This window comes from Solanum verrucosum, unplaced genomic scaffold, assembly GCF_900185275.1.
Source record: "Solanum verrucosum unplaced genomic scaffold, falcon-dt-bn FXZP01000115.1, whole genome shotgun sequence".
Taxonomy (NCBI): Eukaryota; Viridiplantae; Streptophyta; class Magnoliopsida; order Solanales; family Solanaceae; genus Solanum; species Solanum verrucosum.
Window position 1 is genome coordinate 495,997 of NW_026020680.1, and position 7,076 is coordinate 503,072.

Consider the following 7,076-nt stretch of genomic DNA (forward strand, 5'->3'; position numbering starts at 1 on the left):
AGTTCCCAAAAACTATCAAAAGGTTTAATAAGAAACCTTCTTGTCCATGGAGGTAAAGTGTTATTGATAAAATGGTAACCAGGACCAGGTCCCTTGTGTCCCTTTTTAACATAATTTTCAGATCTAACAAATTTCACATCCATTTCTTTAGCTTTTCTGAGACTATCACATTTCTTTTTCAAATGACCATTTCGACCACAGTGAGGGCACAAAAGGTTGTTAGATATAGACACATATTTGCTATGAGGATTATATGGGGGTTTTATTGGTCTGCGTCCCAACCCTTTCTTTCCATTGAAACTCCAATTAGACAGATTATAGAGTATCTTAGAGGAGTCAGTCCATTTTATAGAGTGGCTTAACTCCTCCTTGACCTTACTCAGATCCTTTCTCATTTGAGAATTTGTTTCAAGAGAGGAAACTAACTTGGACTCAAGGATTTTAAGCTTTTCTTCCAGTTCTTCCTCAAGGATGCTAAGCTTTCTCTTTCCACCTACTGAGGTACCAGGTCCCTCACTGGGTTCCAGATTATCAGTCTCAAGGATACCTATCCTGATACTCAGTTCAGACATTTGAGCATTAAGAACTGAGTTTTCATCTTCGCACAGACTTAACTTTTCACTTATCATTAAAGTTTCAAATGTGAGTTCATCAACTGAGTCAATTAATAGAGCATTAAGCTTTCTCAATTTTTTAATAGGAAGAGAGTCTAAATCATCTTTAAGATCGAGAAGAGTTACCTTATTTTGATCCTCTTTATCATCAGATTTAGCCATTAAAGAGAAAATTGAGTTGAAGACATTTTCATCATGTTCAATAGCCATCATTGAAACATCTTCATAACTTTCTGCATCTTCTTCTGACTTACTTGAATTATCTCCCCATACAACAAAGGCTTTTCTCACCAACTGATCAGCATGGACCTTCATCCGAGCATGGTCTGGGACCAGGTCTCTCTTGCGCGGTCTGGTGTTATGAGTTTCCTGCTTTTGACTGGGCAGTCCCTCATGAAGTGACCAGGCTTGCCATATTTATGGCAAAGATCATTTGCAGTAGCAGTTCTGCTAGCAGAGGTTTTCTTTTGGAAGCCTCTATGCTTCTTGATGATCTTATGAAATCTTTTAGTGACATACACCATTTCATTCTCCTCCTCCTCAGTCACCTCACCTTGAGACGTTTTCAAAGTAATAGACTTTTCCTTCTTTCACAGTCGTCCCTTGTTTCTTGTTCATCTCGTAGGTCTAAAGATTCCCAATCAGTTCATCCATGGAAAGAGTCATTAGATCTTTGGCTTTTGTTATGGTATCCACCTTGCTTTCCCAAGATTTAGGAAGCACTTTGAGGATCTTGCGAATTTGCTTGCTAACGGGAATAGGCTCACCCAGACATCTAAGCTCGTTGGTAATAGAGGTGAATCTTGAGTTCATTTCAAAGATAGTTTCACATTCCTTCATACAAAAATTCTCGTATTGAGTCGTAAGCATATCGACCTTAGACTCTTTTACTCGTTGTGTTCCCTCAATGGCTGTTTGGAGACAGTCCCATATCTCTTTGGCTGATTCACAAGCATAAATTCTGTTGTATTAGTCTGCTCCAATTCCACACACCTGAATCTTCTTTGCCTTGTAGTTCTTTTCAATATTTTTCCTATCTGCCTCATTGTAGTCTTTTCTGGTTTTGACAACAGTAGTGGTAAGCTCCCTATCATTCACCTCATTTGTAGGAATATATGGTCCATCAAGGATAATGTCCCACAACTCAGAGTCCTCAGCATTGATGTAGTCGTGCATTCGATTCTTCCACCAGCCATAGTATTGTCCATTAAAACGCGGTGGCCTGGTGGAAGACTGACCTTCTTCTATATTAGGTGGAGCAACCATTCCTTCTGGATCTTTTCTTTTCTTGGTGTTAACCAATTTGAAAAGATAAGCTCTGATACCACTTGTTGAAATGTATGCGTCCACTGGTCTAGATGGGACCAGGTCCTCATCACAGTTACAATAACAGAAAATAAACAAAGTGCTGAAAGTAAAGATTGCATAATAACTTTACGTGGAAACCTCCTTGCTCAATGGAGTAAAACCACGAACTGGCCTGCCAGGACTTTTCAAACCGCTTTCACTAATCTTTTCCAAGAAAAAGTAAAAGACAATTTACAAAATGAGATTAGCCTGCTAATCTCCACACTAAGCAATACCTCCTATTACTTAGATGAGCCAGAGCAAATACAACACTGCCCATTAAGCTATCACCCCTGGATTACTTAGACTTTGCTAAACGCATACCACACCGCCCACTAAATCAACTAGCTCCTAGATGACTTAGAATTTGACTAAGCAGCAAACAATGTTGCCCACTAAATCAGTTAGCCTCAACTGACTTAGACTTTTACAACGAACACAAGAATCTGAATCCTTTATAGATTAGGAACAAATTTACAATATAAGCACGAAAGTAAAACTCCTAAGACACACTCTGACGCTTGCAGCTCGATCAGGTCCTTATTGTGCTTGTCTGAGAATACTTCACCAAGATAGTCTTTGCTTGTATACTTGAGAATTTTCAAGATGCAAAAACCTATAAAATGATAGACAAAAACCTCAAACTTAACAAAGATGCTTCAGCACTTTATCAGGTCCTTTTGTTGATTGTGAGTATTGTTTTACCTTGAATATGGCTTTTTCCTTTTAACCTTGTGAGTTTTTGTTTGCCAAAATCTTGAATTTGAGTTTTGTGTTAAGAGATTATATCAAAATGAACACAAATTCCTTGGGATCGCCCATTGGCTGAGAGCTTGCCTCTCTGGAAGGACGTGCACCTACCACATCAGAAGTGACAGCTTTTTTGACAGCTGTCGTGTCGTCCTTTCACATCGCAGTCTTGCAGGGACTAGGTCCCTTGCAGTCTTGCATTGAGAATACGTGCTGGCTCTCTCCTTTTGAATGAATGAATTAGTTTGTTGTTTTTCCTTGGATATATTTAGACACGAAAAGTTATTATCCAATGAACAAGCAATCTCGTCGCTTCTGATTGGTGGAGTATTCAACAGTTTCACCAACTTTCTGACGCAGATAACTTTCCAGGTGTATAACACTTTGACCACTGGACGAGTATTCATACTCTGCAGAGGACCAGGTCCCTGCACTTGTGAGGAGATCATCAAAACATCAAGGAACATAAGAAATTATCAAAGACAGAGGCATATGTAGTACATAAGTTATGGGTTCATCCGTAGTAACTTTGGCTCAGACCATTGTATAAGAATAAAAATTTCACGAAATAAATCAAATACTAATAGATATCGAACCCAATAGACATAGTAGGTTGTGGTAGAATTCAGAACTCGAGACCATCATATTCAAATCCAAAATTCGCTCGCCAAATACATTGTCAGGCACTCAGGATCTAACTGAGTCCTCTCTGGTATTTGAAGTACTTGCACATTAGTTACTTTCAAACCATTTATAATGCCATTCTTTCATATCAACTATTGCAAATTGAATAACTTAGGCAAGCCTTTTATAACATAATGAAAGCTATATTAAAAAATGCAATTACAAGCCAATTAGAAAAAACATAAAATTTCCCCTTTTCATACCAAAACCTGAAATCGAAATACATTCATTTGCTTGAATTTAACTAGGGAGTGTATTTAAGTTATCAAACCACGATCGCATCCTGTGAACTAACACAGGACCACTTTCAGCATACTCGGCCTTCGGTATCCAATCCACATCTGCACAATAAGTAGAAGGTATTCAACAAGACTCACATTTACAACAAAATATTTATCAATTGAATGACTGATCGATTAGTAAAAGAAAGCAAAAAAGAAACTAACTTTTTGGAAAGTACTAAGGGAAGCTATAATTGATCATCTTATCCAGGTGTTGTACTTCCTCTCAGGTGGTTGAACCACCTCGATCTTCATGTGGCTCGGAGAAAGAGCACTAATTTCCTTGCTCATACATTTTGCTATGCCATGAAACATAGTTGAGCCATCGCTAAGCACAATGCTTGCAAATAACTCTTTCCTAATATCAACATTACATCTCATGATTGAGTTGTAGGCTTTTTCATGAATTCCTGTCGCTTTGATTCCAACGGATGATGGCTTGAGGAGGACTTCAGGGCAACAGAACGTCTCAGCACCAATATTTATGACTTTTTCATCAGGAAGCTCATAGCCCTTCTCAAATTATTTTGAGCAATTTTTTGCCTTGTCAATCTCCTGTTCAAATTCCAGTGCAACATAAGCAATCGTCTCCTTCATATGATGAGGCGTATCACTTCTGTAATTGTTAAATATGTATGGACCTTCCATGAGAATCTTGATGAGATACTGTGTAAGATCACAACCACCAAGAATTATCCGTGAGATAGCATGGGGAAGTACATGTCCCTCATAGATAGGGACAGTGTGGGTCATACCATCACTAGAATCAAGAATAATACCTCGTTGAAAAACAACAAACGAAATCAGTATGACTGACTAAAATATTAGAGAATCAGGCATTCCAATCTGCTTCTTACCAGTTGTACGACCATTAGCAAAAAGAGAAAGAACGGCTTGGCTTGCGACATACATGATTGGAACATTGGATGTCTCAAAGAGGTTTTGAGTCATTTTCTCTCTATTTGTCTTGGGGATAAGTGGTGCCTCGGATAGAAGAATGGGAGGCTCCTCGGGTGCAACACGAAGTTCATTGTAAAATGTTGTGATGCCAGAGTTTCTCCATTCTTACTATGCCACGTTCAATGGGATATTTCAGAAACAAAATACCACTTTCAGACAAAACATCATCACCAATATAGACATCTTTTCCTCCATATCCATCCATGATGCCAGTATGACGACGAGGACGACCAACTACACTTTGGAAAATAGCCCTTAGAGGTAGGGGTAATGTCTGTCTACACTCTACCATCTCCATACCCGACTTTTGGGATTTTCGGCGAGATTGAATTGAACCCCCTTTCATGGTTCAACAACATTCGCATCAGAAGAAAACCACATGAAATCATCATACCCAATCTAAAACTAAAAGTACTCAAAAGCCCAAAATTTAGCTAAGAATAAACAAGCACATAAATTCAAGTGAAACGGAGACGAATCAAATTTGATTGACAATCAAACATACCTTTATGGAGACGAACCTTGTAACATCTCGCAACTAAAAAGAACTAGAAAGAAGTTTAAAATTTGGAAATAGTAATGTTTGGAAAGTATAAGGAAATCTGGAAAATTTTAAGTAAATTAAAGTGAGTTTTTGTTCAACTTCAAACAATAATAACTCCTATTTCAGGATGATTTAGGTGTAGTCCTAGATATGGTTGAAAATCTCTTGGAATTATCTTTCCAACGCCACCAAGTTTGCGCGATTCCGAGTTCGGATGAATGAGTTATGCCCTTTGGAAGTTGGGCTGTTGGATTAAGGAAATGTCCAATCCAGAATTTTAAGGGTATTTTAGTCTTTTCATTGCCCTATTATTTTAATCCATTTTTAGGAGTTTAAAATGGGTCAAATAGGGCTAAGGAGAAAGGAGAAGAAGAAACAAGAACGTTCAAGATCGTCGAAGTTTGGCTTGTGGAATTCGTCGGGGGTGATCCCTACAAGGTATGTGAGATCACATAGCGTTGGGTTAGTTCACCCACGTGCCAAGCATGTTTAATTCAACGTATTTTCGTCCTAAAAAGATTGAGAAATTGATGTTCTTGATAGTTGTTCTTGAATTGATTTCGTTCTTGAATATAAGTTGGGATTAAGGAGTTTCTTGATGATTAAGTGTTGTTTCCTTGAGTTGTTTGGGTTAGATTTTTGTGCATATGATTTGGGTACATGAATCTAAGGTGAATTTAGGAAAAAGAATCAGATTGTAATGATTTAGGATCAGAAAACGAGTTGAAAAACTCGTCAGACGCACCTGGGGAGGGCCAAGCGCATCGTGCTCCCATAGCGCCAGGAGGCTGGGGCGGCGCGCCCAAAACAAGCCCCAATAAGTTGGGGCCTGGTGCGGTGCGCCAGGGACGCTCCTGGATCGGCGATTTTCACCAGTTTTCCGTCGTTAGCCTATTTAAGTTATTCTAAAGTGTCCTAACATTTTCCATTGATTCTAACTACTCTAAATGACTTCTGAACACCTAGAAATTATCCATAAACATGAATCATAACCTTGAATCCATAAATTCAAATTCAAGGAAAGTCAAGAGTCAAGTCTAGGAAGTTTTCAGAGTCTTTTCAAGAAGTCTTTTGCAAATGCTTTTAACCTTGTTTTAAGACTTAAAGTTCAAGTTAAGTAAAAAGTAAAGAGTATAGATTGAAGTTAATTTCTTTAAAAGTATATGGGCACTAAGTATTCCCAAAGAGATTTTAAATGTTTTCACATTTAAATAAGATCGGAAACTGAGATTTCCAAAGAGCCTTCGGGCTAGTTTTCAGAAAAAAAATAATCGCTTTCTAAACAAAGCAAGAGGGGAAACTTTGATTTCCAAGATAGACTTTGAGTTAAGTTTTTGAGCACTAATCTCAAATCACAGAAGAAGTATGTTTTTAAACATAAGAGCTAGTATATTTTGGAAGTAGTATTTGAGCACCGAATTGGGGGTGAGCACGAGTTCAGATAACTCACGTTTCTGTAAAACCATGTAGCCATCATGGGTAGAATAGGGTCATACTTTTTAGATGAACCCTTTTCACAATAGACTAGTTGATCCACTTAGTAGTTCAGGTCCTCTACCTTTGGCCGGGTATAGGATGCGCTGGCAGCATGAGGTAGATCGTTGCATCATCACTATAGCTCTTATGTGATGGTTGTCGGTTAGAGAAACTCCCACAGAAGTTATTGTATTTTTATTTACATCAGTTTACTGTATTTTTACATACATTTTAGAGTTGTTGTATCCTTGTATATACACAGAGTTGACATCATGTTTTTAAACAACTTTTCTTTATATTGCACTTGTTTTAAACTGCTTTATATTGAAATGAGTTCAGTAAGTATTCATGAGTTGAGAAGAGCCAAGGTAAGTGTTTCTTTCAGAAATCCTTTTCAAGCCTATGTTTGTTAGCATTCCA

The 7,076-nt window shown here is 38.0% G+C and overlaps 1 pseudogene; it reads right to left on the bottom strand.

Annotated features, from left to right (window-relative positions):
- Positions 1-1,241: 1,241 nt before the first annotated feature.
- LOC125812242 (actin-51-like) lies at positions 1,242-4,982 on the bottom strand (annotated as a pseudogene).
- Positions 4,983-7,076: the final 2,094 nt, after the last annotated feature.